The 21,539-nt window shown below is 39.2% G+C and overlaps 1 long non-coding RNA gene across 5 annotated transcripts in view; it reads left to right on the top strand.

The window, feature by feature from the left end:
- LOC112812994 (uncharacterized) overlaps nucleotides 1–21,539 on the top strand; it is a 67,168-nt gene that overhangs the window by 37,968 nt on the left and 7,661 nt on the right. For all 5 annotated transcript variants that reach the window (XR_012381018.1, XR_012381019.1, XR_012381021.1 and 2 more), the window contains one exon: nucleotides 7,032–7,120. This is a non-coding gene — a long non-coding RNA (uncharacterized lncRNA). The remainder of the gene's footprint in view (nucleotides 1–7,031; nucleotides 7,121–21,539) is intronic.

The following is a 21,539-nucleotide window of genomic DNA, read 5'->3' on the forward strand; positions in this document are numbered from 1 at the left end:
TTTGTCTGATATAAGGATTGCCACCCCAGCTTTCTTTTGGTGTCCATTAGCATGGTAAATGGTTTTCCACCCCCTCACTTTCAATCTGGGGGTGTCTTTGGGTCTAAAATGAGTCTCTTGCAGACAGCATACTGATGGGTCTTGTTTTTTCATCCAATCTGATAGCCTGTGTCTTTTGATTGGGGCATTTAGCCCATTTACATTCAGGGTAACTATTGAAAGGTAGGAATTTAGTGCCATTGTATTGCCTGTAGGTGACTGTTACTGTATATTGTCTGTGTTCCTTTCTGATCTATGCTGCTTTTAGGCTCTCTCTTTGCTTAGAGGACCCCTTTCAATATTTCTTGGAGGGCTGGTTTCGTGTTTGCAAATTCCTTTAGTTTTTGTTTGTCCTGGAAGCTTTTTATCTCTCCTTCAATTTTCAATGAGAGTCTAGCTGGATATAGTATTCTGGGCTGCATATTTTTCTCGTTTAGTGCTCTGAAGATCTCATGCCAGTCCTTTCTGGCCTGCCAGGTCTCTGTGGATAGGTCTGTTGCCAATCTAATGTTTCTACCATTGTAGGTTACATATCTCTTCTCCCGAGCTGCTTTCAGGATTTTCTCTTTGTCTCTGAGACTCGTAAGTTTTACTATTAGATGTCGGGGTGTTGACCTATTTTTATTGATTTTGAGAGGGGTTCTCTGTGCCTCCTGGATTTTGATGCCTGTTTCCTTCCTCACAGGAGGGAAGTTCTCTGCTATTATTTGCTCCAATATACCTTCTGCCCCTCTCTCTCTTTCTTCTTCTTCTGGGATCCCAATTATTCTAATGTTGTTTCGTTTTATCGTATCGCTTATCTCTCAAATTCTGCCCTCGTGATCCTGTAGTTGTTTATCTCTCTTTTCCTCAGCCTCTTTATTTTCCATCATTTGGTCTTCTATATCGCTGATTCTCTCTTCTGCCTCATTTATCCTAGCAGTTAGCGCCCCCATTTTTGATTGCACCTCATTAATAGCCTTTTTGATTTCGACTTGGTTAGATTTTAGTTCTTTTATTTCTCCAGGAAGGGTTTCTCTAATAACTTCCACGCTTTTTCAAGCCCAGCTAGTATCTTTAAAGTCATGATTCTGAACTCTAGGTCCGACATCGTACTAATGTCCGCATTGAGTAGGTCCCTGGCTGACGGTACTACCTCTTGTTCTTTTTGCTCAGGTGATTTTTTTTGTCTTGTCATTTTGTCCAGAGGAGAACAGATGAATGAGAGAACAAAATGCTAACAGGTTAACAACGTCCCCAGCAAATATACTCTATACAAATCAGAAAAGACCTGAAACAAGGGGAAAAGAAAGGGAAAGACAGAAAAAAGAGAAAAAAAAACAGAAAAAGAAAAAGATAAAAACAAAAACAGAACAATACAAAAAAACCAGAATATGATCAGATATGGTCAGGCTAGTCCATAGATCAGTGCCGCACACTAGATTTTGGGCGTATTTTGGTCTGTTAGAAAAAAGTGCCTCCTAAAATTTTAGAGGAAGAAAGACATATATGTACAAAATAAGGGTTGATACAATGAAGGGATGGAAGATGACTGTAAAGATAAAAAGTATAAAAGATTTTATAAAAGGAATTGATCAGATAAGAAGTTGTTTGAAAAAAGAAAGAAGAGTTAAAAAAAAAAAGAAAAAAAGGGAGAGAATGTGATCAGGCAGGAGACTAGAACAAAGCCATACACTAGTGATTTAGGGTATATTTTGATCTGTTAGAAGAAACTGTATCTTAAAATTTTAAAGAGAGAACAACTTATATATATATGCCAACAAAAGGGTAACTGCTATGAAGGGATAAAATATGACTCTAAAAATGAAAAATAAAAAATGTTTTTTTAAAAAAGGGATTGATAAGATGTTGGTTGAAAAAAGGAAAAAGAAAAATTAAAAAAAACAGTTAAAGAAATTAACTTTGAAAAACTAATGAATCATAGTAAAAAAAAGCCATGAATTCTATGTGCAGTATTCCCCTATCGCTGGAGATCTCCTGTTCTCCTCGATCGGTAAACTTGGTCTTGGCTTGCTGGCTGTTCCTGCTGATCTTCTGGGGGAGGGGCCTGTTGCCATGGTTCCCAAATGTCTTTGCCGGAGGCGGGATTGCCCCGCCCTTGTCGGTCCGGGCTAAGCAAGCTGCTCGGGTTTGCTCTCAGGAGCTTTTGTTCCCTGCAATCTCTCGGTACAGCTTTGGAGGACCAGGGTGAAAATGGTGGCCTCCCAATCTCCACCTGAAGGACCCGAGAATTTGGGGCCCCGCTCCTCAGTGCGCCCCCAGAGAAAAGCAGTCACTCCCTTGTCCCCGGTCTCCGGCCGCACTCCGCGCTCACCCGGCCTGTGACAGAGCGTTTCTATCTCTGGCACCCGACCCCGTGTGGAGTCTCCAAACCCAGCAGATCCCTGCGGTGCGCTCCCGCGCCACTCCTCCTGGGGGAGGAAGGGGAGTCTCCCTGGCTCTGCCGCTTGTTGGGTTCCTGCTGGAGGCGCAGTGGCCCGACTGGGCCGCGGATCACGGTTTATGGCCACCCCGAGCTGAGAGCCCGTGCCTCGGCTCCGTCTCTGCAGCCGGCTTCCCCGCTCCGATCCCTGGGAGCTCTGCTGCACTCAGGCACCCCCGGTCTTTCTGTGACCCCGAGGGTCCTGAGACCGCACTGTCCCGCGAGGGTTCCACCCCCCGCTTAGCCACTGGAGCGACGTCCGTCCGCGGAGCCGACTTCTCAAAGGTCCGATTTTGTGCTCCGCGGCTCTAGCCCTTGCCAGAAGCGGCCGAGGGAGGCCCCCTCCCCCGCCGTCTATCCTCCCAAATATCGCCTCGGATTCACTTCTCCGCACGTCCTACCTTCCAGTAAGTGGTCGCTTCTCTGTTCAGAGAGTTGTTGCTACTCTCTTCTTCGATCTCCTGTTGAGTTTGTAGGTGTTCAGAATGGTTTGATCCCTATTCAGCTGAATTCCTGAGACCAGACGAAATCCAGGTCTCCTACTCCTCCGCCATCTTGCTCCGTCCCACCTCTTTTGCTCATTTTTAATTGGATTATTTGTCTTCTCCTTATTGGTTCTTAAGAGCTCTTTATATATTCTGGATATAGATTGTTTTATTAGATATCTGTTTAGCTAATACTTTCTCCCAGTCTGTTGCATGCCCTTTCATTTTCTTAAGAGTATTGTTCAAACATGGGGTGCCTGGGTAGCAGAGTTGGTTAAGCATCCAACTCTTGGTTTCAGCTCAGGTCATGATCTCAGGGTCATGAGATCGAGCGCCACGTGGGGCTCTGCAGTCAACAAAGAGTCTGCTGGAGATTCTCTGTCTCCTTCTCGTCTGCTCCTCTCCCCACTCATTCTCTCTCTCTCTCTCTCAAATAAATAAATAAATAAATAAATAAATCTTAAAAAAAAAGACACCGTGGTATTGACATGGAGATAGATATGGAGATAGATATAGAGATAGATATATCTATCATCAGAACAGAATAGAAAGTGTAGAAATAGTCCCACCCATATATGGTTCATTGATCTTTTACAAGGAGGACAGGATACTTAATTAAGGATAGAAAAGCCTAAATTATCAGTTTTTCCAATTCTACATTTTTAATATAAATACTTGATTTTTTTATATTAACTGTGTATCCTGTGACATTGCTAAACTTACATATTTGTCGTAGTCTGTTTGAGCTGCTATGCCAGGATACCATGGACTGGGTGATTTATAAACAACAGAAACTTCTGTCTTACAGTTCTAGAGGCTGGGAAATCCAAGTAAAAGACACTGGCAGATTTGGTGTCTGGTGAGGGTCTGCTTCCTTGCTTGCTGTGTCTTCACATGGTAGAAGGGGATGAGAGAGCTTCCTAGAATCTTTTTTTATCAGGGCCCTAATCCATTCATAAGCACTCCAACCACATGACCTAATCACCTCCCAGAAGCCCTACCTCCTAATACCATCACGTTGGGGGTTAAGATTTCAGTTTTGAATTTGGGGGGGTGGGACACAAACATTCAGTCCACTGTAGTATTCTCATAGCTTTTTGTAGATACCTCAGGATTTTTTTTTTGTTTTTTACAAACTTGGTCATGTTATCAACACATGAATAGTTTTATTTATTTGTGTTATTTTATTTTCTATTATATATATCTATATATAATTTCTTTCTTATTACCCTGAATAAGACTTCAAATACAATGTTGAATAGAAGTTGTGAGAACCAGAAATACTTTTTTTCTTCCTGTAATAAGATGATCATAATGGCATAGGTTTTTTTTTTAATTAAAAAATTTTTTTATTATTAAGTTCAATTAGCCAGCATATAGAACATCATTAGGTTTTGATGTAGTGTTCAATGATTCATTAGTCACGTATAACACCCAGTGCACATCACAACCCGTGCCTTCCTTAATACCCATCACTCGGGTACCCCATCCCCTACCCCCCTCCCTTCTGTAACCCTCAGTTTGGCATAGGTTTTTTTAGTCAATAAGGCAAATTACTCTGTTCTTTTTGAAAGATTTATTTATTTATTATTTATTTATTTGAGAGAGAACATGCATGTGTGAGGGGGGTGGGGGGCAGGGGGAGGGAGGAGGGACAGAGGGTGAGAGAGAAGGAAGAAGCAGACTCCCCACTGAACATAGAGCCTAATGCTGGGCCCCATGTAGGGCTCCATCCATGTGGGGCTCCATGCAGGGCTCACTCCCAGGACCCTGAGATCAGGACCTGAGCTGAAACCGAGTAGGCCGCTGAATTGACTGAGCCGCCTAGGGACCCCTGACTTGCTAATATTTTGTTGACAAGATATGTAGCTATGTTCATGAAGGATGTCTGTAGTTTTCTTCTCATAATTTTTTTTCTGATTGGTATCATGATTCTGCTGGCCACATAAAATGAGTCGGGAAGTATTCCTTCCTCCATTAATTTCTGAAAGAGTTTGTATCAGATTGGTAATATTTCTTCTTTTAAATATTTGATAAAATTCACTAGTGAAATAATCTGAGCCTGGAGTTTTCCTTATGAGAAGATTTTTTTTTTAAGATTTTATTATTTATTTATTTATTTATTTATTTATTTGAGAGAGAGAGTGCATGAGCAGGGGGAGGGACAGAGGGAGAGGGAGAAGCAGGCTTCCCGCCGAGCAGGGAGCCCGATGCGGGGCTCGATCCCAGGACCCCGGGATCATGACCTGAGCCGAAGGCAGACGCTTAACGACTGAGCCACCCAGGCGCCCCTCCCTTTTTTCTTGATGAATGAATTCAACACTTTTTTCAGTAACTGATAGAATAAGAATACAGAAAATCTGGGAGGATATAGAAAACTTGAAAAACATAGTCAAGCAACTTAATCTAACTGACATTTTTAGAACATTCCACTCACAACGTAATACACACTCTAAGTTCACATGGAACATTCACCAATATAGATCATATTCTGGGCTATAAAACATGTTTCTATATATTTTAAATTAACATTCATCTAAGTAATCCAGAGCTGAAAAAAGAAATTAGAAAATACTTTTAGTTGAATGAAAATGAAAATATAGCATATCAAAGTTTGTGGAATAGCTTTAAATATTTACATTGATATTGGATAAGATAAATAATCCAAAGTCAGTTACTGAAAATTCTACCTAAGAAGCTAGAAAAAGAGCAAAATAAACCCATAGTAAGTAGAAGGAAAGAAATAAAATAAGAATAGAAATCAATGCAATAGAAGATGTACAAACAATAGAAAAATTAAGCCAAAACCTGGCTTTCGAAAAGATCAGTAAAATTGAAAAACCTCCAGCTAGACTGATCAAGCAAAAAAGAGAAGCCACAAATTATATGAGAAATATAAGGGGATATCACTATAGATCCCATAGATCTTAAGATCTTACTATTGAGCAGGATGCATCCCTAAACTTCTCTTTTTGAGGTTGATTTAGCTCCTAATGACCTTTATTTTCTATACAAATGTTAGAGTAAATCTATTGTGTTTCTTAAAAAAATCCACCTTGGATTTTGATTGGATTGAATTTATAAATTAATTTAGATTGAATTGAGACCTTTAGAATATTGTCTTACTATCAAAGAAAATGAATTTTTCCCCCTTTTACACTGATCATCTTTTATAGTCATTAGTAAATTTTTAAGTTTTCTCCAAAGAAGTCATATATTCTTGGATTAAATGGTTGCTCAGTAAATTCTTTTTTATTTTATCAATGATATTATTTATTTCTGAGGTAGAGGAACACATTGTACTTTGTAAGCTGTTTTTTTATCTGGCACTTTTGCTCAACTTATTTATTAGATTTACTAGCTTATATTCTGTTGACCTTTCTAGGGAGATGAACTTATCTGAAAATAATGACAATCTCATATATTTCCTTCTAATACTCAGCCTCATACTTCTTTTTCTTTTCTTGTGCCTCTGGCTAACATTTCCAGTACCATATTAATTAGCGGCCATTTCAGTGGGCATCTTTATTGTATTCCAGATCATAAGAGGAATGCTTTTAAATTTTCTATAATAAATATAATGTTGGAGGTAAGTTTTATTAAGTAAGGAAAATCACTTCTAGACTGCTGAGTTTTTTGTTATAAATATTGAACTATATCAAGTTATTTCTCTACATGCATTGAGATCATAAGTGACTTCTCTTAGTCTGTTGTAAACCATCCTTTAATTCTTAGTGTAAACATGATCTGTTTTTGTTGTATTGTTGTTCCATTTTTATATTAATTGGCTAATATTATCTTTCAGAATTTTTTAAAAGATTTTATTTATTTTATTTGAGAGAGGGAGAGTGAGAGGAAAAAGCAGACTCCCTGCTGAGTGGAGAGCCTGATGCAGGACTTGATCCCAGGACCCTGAGATCATGACCTGAGCCAAAGGCAGATGCTTAACCGACTGAGCCACCCAGGTGCCCCTCCTTTTGGAATTTTGAATGTATATTCAGAAATGAAAGGGGCCTAAATTTTTCTTGTATATATATTATACTTCAATATGAAGCTTACATAATTTTTTTTTTTTTTAAATCCAGGGATCTGAGTGAAGAATATAGGAGAAAGTGACCTCTGAGCTCTTTGAGATTCTACAAAATATATGATTTCTCATCAACCCTGGAAACAGGTAATCTTCTGCTAAGGTAACATCATAACCTGCCTCATTCCTTATTCATTTGACTTCCTTAACCAGGTTTCAGTTTAAGGGTCCAGGGTTGAACTACTGTTTCAATGTGCTTATTTAAAGTTACTCAGTGGGATTCCACAAGTGAATAATAATAAATCCATGTAGTTATTAAAAAAAATCAGGTAGATCTAAATGCACTAATATGACAGAGCACCCAAGAACTATTACTAAGTGAGAGGGGCAGGGTGTAGGCTTATGTATGTAATACGGTCTCATTCATTATTTGTATATACGCATGGAAATTATCTGGAAACATAACCCAACAAAGTGTTAAAGTGGAGTGGGCCCAAAAGGGAGGATGATTTGCTTTTCATATTGTACCCTCCTGTCATATTTGATTTTTTTTCGTCCTGTGGTTATATTACATTTATATACATGACATGAAAAATAAACTCCCCAGATAAAATTGACAATGTAGGGCTCAGATTTTTCCACCTATCAGTCTCCTAATATTTGAGGATTTTTGTTGGTAGGAAAGAGAGTCATGATGCTGCATTAGAGAAATATCCAGAGTTGAGTGCTGCATTCATTAGGGCAGGTTTACATGAATGAAATCTGTGATCAGGTCCAGCACTGAAAATCAGTCAGAATCCCATAGCGACAATACCCATCCCAGGGTTGCAAATTGCAGCTTTACACTGAGCACCCTTTCCATGGCGATGTGGGTGGTCAGCGGTTAGCTGGGCTGCTTTGTTCACACCCATTGCCCCTACAAAGAAATTCTGATTTGAAAGTGCCTGAATGATGATGGATTACTTACCAAATTTACATAAAGAGGACAGCACACACAAATACTTCATTACCCCTTGGCTTGGCATTTATTTTGTTAGGCTACTTTCATTTAGTTTGCATTTGGTTTCATTGAAGTAATGTCAAAAATTTTAGCAGATTGTAATCCCAGTAAAAGCAACCTTTTTATTACATTCAGTGTAGGAAAAGCACAAAAGAAGAAAATAAAAATCCAACCAGTAAGGGATGTAGGAAAGACCTTAGGGTTCGAAGCCAAGAAAGAATTCTTGAGATGTCTTTGGTGCAAAAAGGTGGTTTTATTAAAGCAAGGGGGCAGGACCCGTGGGCAGAAGGAGCGGCACTGGGGTCGTGAGGAGTGGCCCATTATGTACTTTCAAGTTGGGAGGGGGTTAGAGATAGCTTAAGTCTCTAAGGAATTTTGGAAGCAAGGTTTCCAGGACCTTGAGGGGGCTAGTCTTATTTTTGGGAAAGGGTCATTTGTTACTGTTTAATAAAACCTGAGTCATGAGACCCTTTAGATGTATATCGGTGGGTCATATGCTTGGGGAATGATTGCCAACATGTATCTTGGGGGGTAGAGATAAGGGAACTTTCCAAAGGAATTTTTATATGTTAAAGTAGACTTACAGGATCTTGGGGGTTGGGCTAAGATTACCTGTTGCCCTTAGCAAAGTATTAACATCGAGGCAGTTGATGTTAATGTCACTCTGGAGGAATGTCACTCTGCCTGTTTCAAGGACTTGTCAATGGGCTATAGGTAGTAAGGAATTTTAATAATTTTTCTTCTGCTTTTGTTTCCCACATCATAAGTACAGTTTGACATATATTTTTCCTTTCTCTTTAGCTCTCTTTAGCTATGAATATATATTTTCATTTTTTACATATTGATTTTTGTCCAGATTTGCCTACAATCTATCACATCTTTTTTTTTTTTAGATTTTATTTATTTATTTATTTGAGAAGGAGAGAGAGAGCTCAAGCCCACGAGCAGGGAGGAGGGGCAGAGGGAGAGGGAGAAGCAGACCCCCTGCTGAGCAGGGAGCCCAACGTGGGGCTCCATCCCAGGACCCTGGGACCATGACCTGAGCCAAAGGCAGACACTTAACCAACTGAGCCCCCCAGGTACCCCTACAATCTAGCATATCTTTTACATAACATTCAACATTCTTCTAAAACATGATTTTCAGCTATCTAATATGATTAGCCTAGAATTTATTTAACCAATCTCCTATTATTAGACATTATATAGTAACAATATTTAGTACTATAAGTTACTTTATACAAAGGGACTTATACATACCACTGATTTATCTTTTTTTAGGATTCTTAAAAGTATAAGTGAGTTCAAAGGATATAAATATTTTTTATCTTTTAATACAAATTGATCTCTGGGAATATTATACCGATTAACAGTCTTACAAGCCCTATAAGTTGTCACTGTGATTTTTTTTTTTTTACATCTTTTATCAACTTGGCAGGTAGAAATAGTATTTTGGTTTAGTTTGGATGTATTTGATTACTATTGAAGCTGAACTTACTTGCAGTTATTTTGATGTACATGAGCTATGACCTTGTCTTTGTATTCCTAAGCACATGGTAATATGGTAGATTCTCTCTGGATAACTCAAAAGTGCTTGTTGAGGAACTGATAGTACTACTGAAATTTCCTTTTTAAAAAAACTTCTTGGACATCTAGATTCAAAATGTACGCTGTTGCTGTAAATTTTCCTATCTCAGAACTCTAGAGAAATGAAAACTTCAGCTCTTTAAGAGTTTTAAAGGTCAGGTACACAGTTTTATAAAAGCTCCACATGTGATGATGATGATGGTAGTGCAAGTTCACTTGGTTCTGTCTTCCAGAACGTTCCCAAGGACACACATTTTAACAGTGTAACCTCTTTGTTATATACAAATTGTAGAAATTGAGATTGAATTTAGCTATCAAGGACACAAGATTTTTTGGCAGATGCAGTGTATTTTTGTCTCCTGGGAATCATCTGTTTTACTTGATGGCATTTAGCTTACCTGACTTCCTCAAGCAAATCTGGTAAATAATAGTTTACATACAATTTTGGATTTTAACACAGATGTGCTTAGGTAACCCAGAACATATGTATAATTGGAATTAGAGATCCTACATAAAATACACTTGATTCTCGAAATAATTCCTTGAGTTTGTGACTAGTTATTGCCAAGTTACCAGAGGATTAATTGATCACCATCATCTGTTAATAGAGACAGTAAATTGTAATTAATTAACAATGGTTAGGAAAGGATTAATTTGGTTAATTGAACAGTATATACACTCCATATGGAGCGTGGATTGTCAAAGTTTTAAAATTCAGCAAAATGTGCTTATCACTAAATTTAAATTATTTCCATTTTTAATTTGGAAGACATCAGGATTATGGAGTTCCTTAGTAATGTCTATGATCATTAACCTTAATTGTATAGTGTTCTAGAAGGATTAGATTCAGTGTTTTAGTAATCCTCTTCTCTCCTTGAAATCAGCTTGTCATTTATTGAGAGAGAGACAGATTTTTTTCATAGTTATTTTTTCACAGTTTATACTCTAGAAAGCCAGTTTACTGTATATCATTTTTGTTAACCTCACACAAATTTTGAAATTAGGAATAAATTGTTTTTAATAGTTTACTTCTGTTGGGTCTTATTAACCTTAAGCTAAACTTCTCATTTAGTAAGTTAATCTAGTGGACAAATAGCCAAAAAACGTAATCTTTTTTTTTTAAATTTTATTATGTTATGTTAGTCACCATACAGTACATCATTAGTTTTTGATGTGGTGATCCACGATCCATTGTTTTCGTATAACACCCAGTGCTCCGTGCAGTACGTGCCCTCCTTAATACCCATCACCGGGCTGACCAATCCCCCACCCCCTCCCCTCTAGAACCCTCAGTTTGTTTCTCAGAGTCCATCGTCTCTCATGGTTCGTCTCCCCCTCCGATTCCCCCCCCTCATTTTTCCCTTCCTTCTCCTAATGTCCTCCATGCTGTTCCTTATGTTCCACAAATAAGTGAAACCAGATGATAATTGACTTTCTCTGCTTGACTTATTTCACTCAGCATAACCTCCTCCAGTCCCATCCATGTGGATGTAAAAGTTGGGTATTCATCCTTTCTGATGGCTGAGTAATATTCCATTGTATATATGGACCACATCTTCTTGATCCATTCATCTGTTGAAGGGCATCTCGGCTCCTTCCACAGTTTGGCTATTGTGGACATTGCTGCTATGAACACTGGGGTACAGGTGCCCCTTCTTTTCACTACATCTGTATCTTTGGGGTAAATACCAAGTAGTGCAATTGCCGGGTCATAGGGTAGCTCTATTTTTAATTTTCTGAGGCACCTCCATACTGTTTTCCAAAGTGGCTGTACCAACTTGCATTCCCACCAACAGTGTAAGAGGGTTCCCCTTTCTCCACAACCTCTCCAACATTTGTTGTTTCTTGCCCTGTCCATTTTTGCCATTCTAACTGGTGTAAGGTGGTATCTCAGTGTGGTTTTGATTTGAATTTCCCTGATGGCTAATGATGATGAACATTTTTTCATGTGTCTGTTAGCCATTTGTATGTCTCCTTCAGAGAAGTGTCTGTTCATGTCTTCTGCCCACTTTTTGACTTGATTATTTGTTTTTTGGGTGTTGAGTTTGAGAAGTTCTTTATAGATCTTGGATACCAGCCCTTTATCTGTAGTGTCATTTGCAAATATCTTCTCCCATTCTGTGGGTTGCCTCTTTGTTTTGTTGACTGTTTCCTTTGCTGTGCAGCAGCTTTTTATCTTGATGAAGTCCCAAAAGATCATTTTTGCTTTTGTTTCAGTAGCTTTTGGAGATGTATCTTGAAAGAAGTTGCTGTGGCCGATGTCAAAGAGGTTACTGCCCATGTTCTCCTCTAGGATTTTGATGGATTCCTGTCTCACACTGAGGTCCTTCATCCACTTTGAGTTAATGTTTGTGTATGGGGTTGGAGAATGGTCGAGTTTCATTCTTCTGCATCAAAAAATGTAATCTTGTTTTATCTGTTCTAGTATGCTGCATTTCCCATATACTCTTTTCTTAAACTGTGGCACTTTTGTCACCTAATTTGCACACATCCTAATCAATAACCTGGTGTTAATTTTGTAGAAAAAAATTGAAGTACCTTCAATCATTTGCGGAGATATTCTTGTGAATTCTTAAGTTTTATGAATTATTTCTTTTAAAAAAGGTTTTAGTTGTTTCTTTTTTCTTATTTATAGTTTAATTTTCTAGAAGTTGTGTGGGAATATACATAGTTTAAGAGGCACATAGGTCCATAAGACTTGTGGAGGACAGCTGTACCTGACCTCTTCCCCTCTACTCTCCCCTCCCCCAGCATTTCCCAGTCCCCAGAGACAGCCCCCTTCAACTTCTTTCCTTCTTTCGTTTGGTATTTGCTTCCCCCCTTTTTTTCTCTTTTTTTTTTCCTTATTTTTTATTATGTTATGTTGGTCACCATACATTACATCATTAGTTTTTGATGTAGTGTTCCATGATTCATTGTTTGCGCATAACACCCAGTGCTCCATTCGGTACGTGACCTCTTTAATCTCTTTTTAAAAAGTAAACTCTGCGCCCAGCATGGGGTTCGAATTCACAACCCTGAGATCAAGAGTTGCATGCTACGCCAAATGGAGCCAGCCATTCTGTCTCCCTTTTTCTAAATGAAATCCTTACACTGCTACTTCTTGATTTTTCAGTGCTAAAAGTTGTCCCCCTACCATCTCATACAAGGACACTTTCCATCCCCTGTTCTCCTAGTGTAGCTGTATTGAACAACTGGAACAATATTCTGTGTTTAATTACTACGGCTGTGTCATGAATGCTAGTCACAGCTACGTCATGAAGTAGACTATGACCACTTTTTTTTTTATTGCATAACTTTTTGTTTTCCCTGGAATAGATAATTTTTTTCTGTTTGTTTAGTTTTCTATGTACCTACGAATACTTCACCCCCAGACTCTTCTCTATTTTTCCTCTCAGTAAGTTTGAATACATTAGATACTCTATCAGTTTCTTCTTTTTTTCAGAGAAGTCTCTTCCAAGACTTCTGATCTTAAATATGGACAGCTTGCTCCCTAGGCCCGCTGAACAGTCATCCTAGACTCTCCCTTCACTACCATATTCGGTATTCTTTTGTGCCTTCTTCTTCACTTGGTTCTCCTACTGCCTTTTCTTGTATTTTCCTTTTTTGTGGTTTACTGTCTTTTTTGGTGAGCACCTCCCCCAGTAGTTTCCCAAGAAAGAGGGCATGGGAGGTGAAATGTTTGAGACTATAGGTGTTTTATTTTGCTCTTACACTTAATTCATAGTTTCACTGAATGTAGAATTCTAGGTTGGAAATGATTTTTCCTTCAAGTTTTGATGGCATTGTTCCATTGTTTTCTAGCTTCCAGCATTGCTGTGGAAAAATAAAATGCCATAATGATTCATGATCCTTTATATAAAAGCTGGGGTGTTTTTCATCTCTCTCTCTGTGTCTCTGGAAAGATTTTTTTCTTTGTCCCAAGTGATTTAAAACCCTGCCTTGATGTGGACCTATTTTTCTCCATTACGACGAGCTCTTTCAAACTGGAAATTCAAATCTTTCAATTTTGGGAAGTGTTCTGGAATTATTTTACTGGTGATGTCTTCCTTTCTGTTTTTCCCTGCCTTTTGTTTGTGGAACACAGGAATGGGAGAAAGGGACAGCTATTACTCTTTGTAAGTCTTATAGACCTATTTGCCTCTTAAACTGTACACATTCCCCCACCACTTTTAGAAAACTATAAATAAGAAAATAGCTAAAACTTGAAAAGAAACAATTTATAAAACTTAAGAATTCATAAGACTACCTCAGCAAATGATTTAAAATAATATTCCCAATTCCCTTCTATAAAATGAACTCACATTATTCAAATCTGGATCTTCTGAATTGTGCCTTATGTTTTTTTCTTCTGTTTTTAATCATATACTTTTACTCTGCTCTTTTTTTTTTTTGAGAGATGTTCTCAACTTTATCTTCCTAATCTTTTATTGAATTTTAATTTTATTTCCAGTAGTTCTTCAACTCTCTGTGTATTCTGAATGTTCTTTTTTCATATCAACTTGTTCCTGTTTTATGGACATAATATTTTGTCTCTCTGAGGACATAAATAATCCTTTTTTAAAAGCAGTTTTCCTCTCTCTGCAAAGTTTGTTTCTTCCTATTTTCTGTTCGGTTGTTTTGTTCACTTTGTTTCGTATTCTCTTGTATCTGGTGACCCTTGAATGTCTGAGTACATTATAAAGCTTTGGACACATGAGTAGGTTTTTCAATTGTGGGAAGCACTGTAGGGTGATCTGCCTGACCTGTTTCATTAGGAAATGCTCAATGTTAATATATTTTTCCTCTGAACTGGTCAGATTCCCAAGGGAGGACCCTTACCATCTTTTGCCAGCATTTGAAAAGCAGATTGGGAAAAGAAAGCTGGCCGAGTCAACAGTTAGTATGTGAAATTTCCCTTATTCTCCTTATGTTTATTTTAGTATTTCTACCATCTGCTGTACCTGGTGTTTCCTAGTCAGGAGATTTGCTGTCCTCATTCACTCAATGAATAAAACTTCAGTCTTCTGCTAACATGAGGTAGAATCTGTGTCTCTTGGCTGTTTGGAGTGAAGGAGACACTTTGGGACCTAACTTCTTTTTTTTTTTATTTTTTAGTTATTTATTTGAGAGAGAGAGAGAACGAGAGATAGAAAGCACGAGAGGGAAGAGGGTCAGAGGGAGAAGCAGACTCCCCGCTGAGCAGGGAGCCCGATGTGGGACTCGATCCTGGGACTCCAGGATCATGACCTGAGCCGAAGGCAGTCGCTTAACCAACTGAGCCACCCAGGCGCTCCGGGACCTAACTTCTTAACACAGATTTTCAGTGAAGCCTCCTGTTTTTCGCCTTACCTTGGCTGCCATTTCTACGGCTGCTACCAATCCCTGAGCTCTTAGGGAATTCTAAGGTGCAAAATGGGTTGTTTCTTGGCTTTCCCCACTGCTGGCTTAGAATTCAGCTGAGTTGAACCTCTTAAGTCCATCAACCACTTATCCATCCGTTTTCCAGCTTCCAAAATTTTATTGCTGTTGTCTTCCCTCACTTCTCTTTGCCCTTGTGGCTCTATGGCAGATGTAATGTGTGTGTTCAGTTGGTCACTATTATCCAGAATGGTGCCCTCTTTTTAACTTAAATTCATTATAATGTTCTTGTGCTTTTCTAATACATTTCATTTCTACCCATTGTTCCCACCATCCCTCTCTTCCTTCAATTTAGCCAAATGTTCAAATGTTAAATCTCATTTATGATACATAAAGGAGGTTCTGAATGACAGTTGCAGATTTCAGTGCAACTGTTGGAAGAAACCATATGGTGTGAGTGTGCATGAATGTGTACACACACACACACACACACACCCACTATGATTAGATTAAATACCTAGTTTATTTAGGGAAGAATATAGAATCATCTTGGAAGCAAGGTGGCCAAAGAGAACAAGGGCAGGTTCAGCATATCTTGTGAAGTTGTCCTTCCAGCCTCCACCCCAGCATCTCTTGAAAGCTGCAAGTGACATTGAACATGCAAAGTTGAGGTGTTTTGTTTGTTTTCTTTTTTGATCTGGGAAACCTTTTTTAACTTCACTGCAGTATCACTGAAGAAGAATTTATGCAAATCATGTATGTCCTTAGAGGGAAATATTTGGACATACCCTAGAACGTTGGAGGCCAGCTGGAGAGTAGATAGGCAAGTGACTCTTGGCTAAACTTAGCATCAGTAGGACCCTATGCTCATTTAGGGGAAAAAATAGACTGAATGTGCACATGTCCCTGGATGTTCTCTGCATCCATCTCCTCAGTTCCCTGGAAAGCATGTTTCCCCGGGGCCTGTCCGCAGTCTTCAATAGCATATCCCTTTTGTGGGAGTGGTTCTGATCCTATGTTTGGTCAAAAGGTCATATGGCATTAAATTTTTTAAAATTGAATTTGATTTTATTATGTTATACAGTACAACGTTAGTTTTTGATGTAGTGTTCCATGACATATAGCATTAAATTTTATTTTATTTTATTTATTTATTTTTTAAAGATTTTATTTATTTATTTGACAGAGAGAGAGACAGGGAGAGAGGGAACACAAGCAGGGGGAGTGGGAGAGGGAAGAAGCAGGCTTCCCACAGAGCGGGGAGCCCGATGCAGGGCTCGATCCCAGGACCCTGGGATCATGACCCGAGCCGAAGGCAGACGCTTAATGACTGAACCACCCAGGTGCCCCATAGGACTCTGTTTAGTATGGATTGGTTTAGTTGTAGAAGCTTCAAAGAGTGTCATAAGGTGCTCAAGACCTTCATATGGCCTTATGGTGGGTGCTACAAGGACCATAGTGTTTGGTGCAAGTCTATTTGCAGAGAATACTTTTCTAGAAAATAGCAAACATAAGTGAGTTGAAACAGACCAGTAATTGGAAACAGAGTGAGAGTGTGTCACCAAGGTATAAATAGCTAAATAATTCATTGCCATTCATAAAAGAAAAGAACATAATACGTGACCAAAAGGAGTAAGTTGAATATTATCCACTTTGAAAAAATGGCCACTCCAAATTGCTGTTTAAACAAAGACTTGTTTTGGTACAGAGATGATAAGCCTGGACATTTTTACCCCAGCAGAGCTTGGTGAGCTGTAGCCATTATGAAAACAGCCACCAAGGAGTATTTCACCCATAAGCCAAGGACGGCTGAACTCACATGCCCTAAATTTTGTTCCTTGCCCTGAAATTTCCTTTAGCAGTTTAAGTGTCCTGTGTGTTTGGCGGTTGAGTCAAAGTTAAATGGTCAACAGTGTTATGAGTTTTTGAGGTATTTAATTCGTTTGGCAAATTGGTTTTTTCCCATTTGAATTCAGCTCAGATGCAAGGAGTGTTCTGTCTAAATCTGAGCTTTCATATTGAGGAATAAGCAAAGTGTATTCCCATTTTGTCCTTTCCTACAGGATGGCTATTTTTAAGTTAATACAATTCTTTAGCAACTAGTATTTATTATATGTTTTAGAACTCTGAATCAGAAATGTAGGAAAATACCTTAAATCCACGTTTTTCAGGCTTGTTAAAGAGAACACAGACTCAAATTTCAAGATGACATTTTTGAACAAACGGCACAAACTACATTTTCTGCAGCTTTGCAGTGTAAGAGGATTTTTGGGGCAACTTATGTCTGTAGTGTGGCTTATATGGCCTCTGGTAAAAGTACCATTCCAGCTTATGTTTGATCTCTTCGTAGAAATGTCCTTTTCTCCCTTTTCAGTGACTGGATCTACACACAGCCCATGGTTTATCGGTATTCACATTTTAATGAGTTCCAAGACTAAACACAGAATTGAAGAAAATTTTTAACCTGTAATATGTATATATGTATCTCAGTTGATGGTATGCATTTCCAAAGTTGTACATCACATTAAGGAAAACATTTGAATGAAAGGGCAAATATGCACGGTTTTTCAATCCAAATCCTGATGCCATTTGCTGGAAGGTTTATAGCTAAAAAAAATTCCCTCTACAGAAATTTGACAATCGGCTTGCCCTCTGTTCTGCACTGTGCACACTTAAGATATGTTTAAAGTCTTTGGGCTCCTTTCCAATATTACAAGGACCTAGTTTTGTTGGTTTCTCTGTTTATTTTAAGGTCCTATTTTCAAAACAACTTCACAGCCGGGAAGAAACTAAAAAATGAGAAAATTAACTCTAGAGCATATAATAGAAGTTCCTTTTTAAAAATATTACCTGTTCAGAGACCCTGGGTGGCTCAATTGGTAGACATCTGACTCCTGATCTCAGCTCAGGTCTTGATCTCAGGGTTGTGAGTTCAAGCCCCGTGTTGGGCTCCATGCTGGGCGTGGAGCCTACTTAAAAAAATTAAAAAATTTAAAGAAATAAAAATATTGCCTTTTCAGCTCTCTTAGATTGAGGGATGTCAGCAATTCACAGCCCTCACTTTACAGATGAGCGTGCTGAGACCCAGCTAGAAAGCCAAGATATGTATCTGCTTTGGGCAAAATAACTTTAAAGAATAGTGATCATAAGCATATATGTATCAACCTGATATATATCTCTCTAACGTTGACTATCTTGTTAGCACATAATAAATGTGATGAAAAGAAGAAAATTATTATGTTTATATTTATAATATGTATTTGCATATATTTCACATATACATTATGAGAAGCTAATTTGACTGTTTGGACTTTGAACATTCCTAGTCTGCATTCTTAAGAATAACACCAAAAAATGGATACGAGGCTTGAACATTATGCAAATTTCGTAAAAGAACTTGCTTTGAGAGTTCACTTCTGCAGACATTTATGGATGCCTGCCACGTGCCAGGCACTGTGCCAGATTCTAAAGAGGTACTGAATTTCTTTTAACAAACAATCCTCAAATCTCAGTAACTAAACCCTTAAGTCCTAGGCCAATGTAGGCAGCAAGTGTCGTCAGGGTTGTAGGGTGACCCAGGCTTTATCCAGTCTGTGGCTCCACGTGACGGACTGACTGGATTCTCACCAAACCCAGTCTGCATTCAAGATGGCAGAGTAAGGGGCGCCTGGGTGGCTCAGTCGGTTAAGCGTCTGCCTCCGGCTCTGGTCAGGATCCCAGGGTCCTGGAATCGAGCCCGGCATCGGGCTCCCTTGCTCCGAGGGAAGCCTGCTTCTCCCTCTCCCTCTGCCCCTCCCCCTGCTTGTGCTCTCTCTCTCTCTCTCTCTCTCTCTGTCTCCCCCTCTCAAATAAATAACTTAAAAAAAAAAAAAGATGGCAGAGTAAACTAGCCAGGGTAGGTTATGCATGTGGTGTTCTGGAGTTAGTTCATACAGGCTCACAAAAGCCAATGGTTAGCATCGCTTCCCAACTCTATGTTCAGGGACCTCACTTTGGTAGCTGGAAATCAGCCACGGTGGCAGTATTTATACCATGGAAATCAGCAAATTACAAATTGGGGTTTCGTTTTGTTTTGTTTCACTTGGAGATCCAGTTGCTAAACGTTTATCAGCACACAACTGGTTATATGAACTGCTGTTCAAAACAATCTCAGTATCTCAGTAACTTGATGCAATACATTTTTCTTAGGCACATCACATGTAATACCAGCTGACAGGGGACTCTGCTCCAAGCAATAATCCAGGGATTCAACTCCTTTCATTCTGAGCCCCACGATCTTTACATGGCTTCATAGTTATCCCAGGACATGTCCTTACAGGCAGGGGGGTGGGGTGATAGGAACACCGAGAAGGCCCACCACCTCTTAATGCCTCAACCCGAAGGTGACACTTCACTTCCCTGCACTTCCAGTAATGAGAACTGATCACAAGGCCACACCTAGATGCAAGAGAGACAGCACATTCTTGACAGTGGAGGGTAGCCAAGGAAGTGACACCTTAAAACAATTGAAGGCTGAGCAAATTTGGGGGTGGCGTGGGGGATTCAGGAAGACCTGGATTAGGAAGTACTCATTATGTTGAACGAGGCTTGCTCATGTGATGTGAGTTTGACCCATCTGAGTGATCAAAACAAGTCACAAGATCAGTCCCTATTCAAGAGGAGGGGAAAGAAGTGTCACCTCTTGAAGGGAAAAGTGGCAAACTCACATTGTAAAGGGGCATGGTCACAGGTAGGCATGATTTTTAATAATCTGCCACAACACCCAGGATCCCAACAACCCAGCCTGCTGGTCTGATCTGGAAGCCATTTTGTGACTTCCGGATACCTGTGATGGCGGCCCTAGGGTTCACTTTAAAATGATTTGCCTGGTGCCTGCAAAAGATGGGGAGAACCCAAAATTCTTCTCCAGCTGAAATCTGCCAACCCAGCCTTAGGTCTCTACTTGAACTCTGTTTTGCGTTCCAGCCATTTGTCTACTGGTCATTTCATCTTTAATAGGCTACTGACTTCTTGAAAGCAAGGTCTGGGGCTTACTCTCCTGTATATCTCCAACAGTTCCAAGCACAACTTGGCACAAACCAAATCAACATCCCGATTTTGATCAACCTTTTCTGCATGATCTGCCCTGATAGAGAATTATTTCTGATTATCATTCTGATCATCTCTCAAGCAAAGAAAGCAAATGAAACAATACTGAAGTCTCCTAGAGTATTTCTAAAAAAATTGTTTCTAGCCACACTGTTTCTCACAAGCAAATACCATCCTTCATCTGGTATCTATGCCTGTGATCAGGCTTCTTGGAGCATCCCAAGGAAAGCCAAATACTTAGTGGATGTTGGATAGAACAACGGGAAAAATGAGAACCAAAATTTTCCACAACTGGTTTTTCAAAGAACACAAACGAATAGAACCTCAGTCTTGTAAAGGGCTATGAGCCCTGTGTGGGAAAACATACAAAAAGAATGAAAGAAAAAATAAAACTTGCATAGCATTGCCCAACCACACACATACCTCTGTCCCCCTACCCCAGCCTGAAGTGACTGTAGATTATGGTGAGGCCATTAGGAAAAATATAGTAATTCTAAGTATGCTCTGCTTGATTCCAGTGCTGTCTCATGATCCCATTGGCCTAAGAATGTGTGTGAATATACTCACTGCTAATTCTGCTGCAGTCTTTGTCCTTTAAGTGTGTTTGTAGATACTCCCTCCACTCTGGTGAACACCTGCTATTCCAGGACAAGGAAGTTTCACATGAGTTCAAGTACTTTACCTAGCAAATTAGATTGAATACTCATGTGGTTTTAATTTGTCCTTTTCTTCCTAACCCTACTTGTGATTGGGGGAATTAGCCAGGCTTCTCAATCTGCTTGTCTATAAAGTTGGGTTATCCGTTCATATGAAAGAGAAAAATCTGTGAAAAACACCCATCTTTTTTTTTTTTTTTTCCAGAGATTACCCAGCTTGAGTCAGATTGGGGCCGTGCCCATTCCCGTGAGCTGAGAGATGCTCGTGGAGGAGTAGCTCCCTCTATCCCCAGGTTTTCTCTGGGACAGAAGTGGCTAACTTTCCATCCCCCTTCCAGTTTATTTTTGTCTCACTGCCTATGTTTTACCTTGCTATGTGATTTTTGTTTTTCTTTTTTGTTAACAATTGGATGTTTAGCTTTTTTTAATTTGTGAGTTATTTGCACTTCAATTAAAAACCTTTCAAATCAATGACTCAATGGCCATCTACGTGAACTATGTATGATATATCATTGATTCAAAGCAGAACAGAAAAGAATTATCTATAGAAACTCCATACTTCTATCATATAATTGCTGTATGTTTAGTGGTTTTATTGAGGTGTAATTCACATTAAATATACTGCACATATTTAAAGTACACAATGTGGTAAGTTTTCACATGTGTATTTCCATGTGAAACCATCTTCACGATCAAGATAATGGACATAGCCGTCGCCTCCAAAAGTTTCAGAGAATTTTTTCTCTGTACAGCTCTCTTTTCTAGTTGCCTTGATCTCCCCAGATTCTCACCTCCTTCACTTCAACTCAAGGAGTCTTCTGCCCTGTCCCTGAACTCCCCTTTCTTGCACTGTGACCCAGACACCTTCTCCAAGCAGTAAGCAGGGGCAATCATAGGA

This window comes from Callorhinus ursinus, unplaced genomic scaffold (genome assembly GCF_003265705.2).
Source record: "Callorhinus ursinus isolate GAN/ISIS: 27379988/994484 unplaced genomic scaffold, GSC_fseal_2.0 scaffold16, whole genome shotgun sequence".
Classification (NCBI taxonomy): Eukaryota; Metazoa; Chordata; class Mammalia; order Carnivora; family Otariidae; genus Callorhinus; species Callorhinus ursinus.